The 2,924-nt window shown below is 38.0% G+C and overlaps 1 non-coding gene across 1 annotated transcript; it reads left to right on the forward strand.

The window, feature by feature from the left end:
• The first annotated feature begins 2,188 nt into the window (after positions 1 to 2,188).
• LOC127485035 (small nucleolar RNA SNORD82) lies at positions 2,189 to 2,270 on the forward strand. The gene has a single exon (XR_007912236.1). It is a non-coding gene; the product is annotated as a small nucleolar RNA SNORD82 (small nucleolar RNA).
• Positions 2,271 to 2,924: the final 654 nt, after the last annotated feature.

Below are 2,924 nucleotides of genomic sequence, written 5' to 3' on the forward strand. Positions count from 1 at the left end.
TTTCTCCCTTTCTCTGTCACTCTGCCTTTCAAATAAATAAAATTAATCTTTTAAAAAAGAACTTAATTCCTCTCTAAGGCTGAATAGTATTCCATTTTATGTATATGCCACATTTTGTTTATTCATTCATCTACTGATAAGTATTTGGATTACTTCCTTTTTAAAAAAAATTGTTTATTTTGAAAGGCAGAGTGACAGAGACAGAGAGATACACAGAGAGAACTCTTCCATCTGCTAGTTTACTTCCCAAATGGCTGCAACAGCTGGGGCTGGGCCAGGCTGAAGCCAGGAGCCAGGAGCCAGGAGCCAGGAGCCAGGAAATCCATCCAAGTCTCCCACATGGGTGGCAGTAATTCCAGTCCTTGAGTCATCATCCCCTGCTTCCCAGGTGCACGATCAGAGAGCCTCATCAGAACCAGAGGCAGGAATTGAACCCAAGCACTCTGATACAGGATGTGGCATCCCAAGCAGCAGCTTAACCCACTGCTCCAAGATGCTTAGCTGTTGGGTTACAGTATTAAAACGTTGCCTAAAAATGATCAGAGTTTGTTTTGGGCCTCTGGAGGGGAATCCTCAATCTTTGTTGATTAGATGAGGGTACTTTAAAAAGTTCATGAAAATAAATTAAATTAGATAAGTTTATTTTGTTGCAAAAAAGTTTTGAAATCCATTGGGAGGGGTGTCTTTCAAAAGCTTCATGGGAAATGCATATTATGAAAACAATGCATGGATTTAAATTCCATTTTCAATGACCATTTCGAAATACCCTTTTATTTGCCTATGATTCTTCCTTCCCTCCTCACTCTTATCATAGTCCGCTATGAGTGGAGTCTATTTCACCATCTCACTGATTATGGGTTTTGCATGTGACTTGCTTTGGCTAAGGAAATATGGGTCAAAGTTTTAGTGAGCCATTTCTGACCTAGGGCATGAAGAGGCATTGCATCTTTCTGTTGGCCCCACTTGGCATTCTGTCATGGCCTATGTGACCACTGATCCTTTAAGGTGGAGACATGTGGGAAATTCCTGACCCCCCACTCACTGCCTGTAGCCAAAGGTAACAAATTGCAGCAGAGTCCAGCATAATCAGACAATCCCCAGACTTGCAAGTCAGAAAGAAATGATTGCTGTTGTAAACTACTGATTTTGGAGTTATTTCTTCATTGCTTTATTCCAGCAGTAGGTAAAAAATAATGCAGGCTTTGATGATAGTAGGAGGAAGCTTCTTTCATATACTTTCAGGGCTCACTGTAAATTGTTAGTGGGAAGAATTTTCTCTAAGAAACATATTCTTGACCCAGCTTAGAATAACCTTGACTCTTCTCTGCCTTCAGAGGCAAATGTGACAGTTTAAGGTGAAATGGGGATTGGGAATCCAAGTTATCTCCTTGCTATTTTAATAAATGGAGTCAGAACTGGGATTTTCTCAATTACAAAGGCTTGGGTGATGATGATAATCAATTTATTGAAATTGGTTAAATGTAAGACCAAATCTTTTCACATGCTTCTCCTCCTCCAAGTGCTTTACTCCTCCACCTACTCTACCTCTCAGTGCCTTCTTGAAGCTGAATATTGATCAAAGTTGGGGCTCTTCCAGCTTACATATGTGTGTTCACTACCCTTTAGGTAATGACTTTCAGGCTTATCTTTTGTTTAAGGTGACGTTATGACTCTACCATCAAGATGCCTCCCCAGAGAGGTACTGCTGGATGTAACTCATGTAAAGTCCCAACTGGGGTTGCGGGGCAGGTTGGGGCAAAGACAGAGCTTCACATTGTCTTCTTTGGTCACATTCTCCATTACTATTGCTTACACGTGGCTTTGCTATGCTTCCCAAATATGGCTTGAAATCCTTGGACTAGATTCATTGCTTGGAAAACATTTCAGAGGAAATATACAGGGGCAACTTGAAATATGAGACTTTTAGCTGTAAAAGCTTATTCATTATTGTTATTATTTTTGGAAAAAGTAAAAAAATTTCCTTAAAGACTCAAACTCTTTTCTCCTTCTTGCCCCACAGCCATTTTCCTTTCTCTTCTTGCCGCTTCTACCAGCTTTTCTAGTCACATTGGCATGCAAATGTATTGCTTTTGAAACATTGGGCACTGGAGAAATGAATTATGATCGATTTGAACAGTTGACAGAATTGTATTGAAAATTACAGTCATATATGTTGATAAAAATAGACACTACAAATAATGAATGACAATGGGACTTAATACTGAAATCTGATGCTATGCTGTGATATTTATACAGCTGATATTCTGTGTAAAATATAAATTAATCAATTAATGCTTATAACAAAAGACTTTAGGGGTAGGATTTGAGGTTTTTTTTTTTAATGAACAAAATCTCTTTTGAATGTTTACTTGGGAATTTGATTAACTCCCTTTAAATAAGGTGTAAGGCTGTATTTTGGTATTAATGTAAAAAATAATCACTATAATGTTATCTAAAAGAAAGTTGAAAGGAACCATAGTAATTTCCCATGAGAGCTATGAAGGTTTTTTCTTTATCCAGGGTTCCACGTAAGACATTAGCTGGTAACTTCAGGTTGGCTGATATGTGTCTATAGAGACTGACTGTATGTTAAGGAGACAAATAAATCCAATGCTAGTGTTCATTTTTCTTGAGACAAGGGAGAGAAAAGAAAGTGACATCATCTTTTGGTGACATCATGCAAAAATCAATCTTCATTTCAAATTGGCTCTTGAAAAAGCTTGTCTTAGCTTAAAAGTTTTAGGGGAAACTATGAATAACACTGTATAAAAAGCAGATTGATAAATTCATAAACAAAATATGATTTTGCTCCATGTACACATGTGGTTTGTTGGAAGGATTCCGCTATTTAGATAGTGCACATTCATGTGCATACACACACACACACACACACACACACTGGCCTGAAGTGTTGGAGCTTCTGA

This window comes from Oryctolagus cuniculus, chromosome X, assembly GCF_051225735.1.
Source record: "Oryctolagus cuniculus isolate XC-2025 breed Fujian yellow rabbit chromosome X, ASM5122573v1, whole genome shotgun sequence".
In the NCBI taxonomy this organism is placed as follows: domain Eukaryota; kingdom Metazoa; phylum Chordata; class Mammalia; order Lagomorpha; family Leporidae; genus Oryctolagus; species Oryctolagus cuniculus.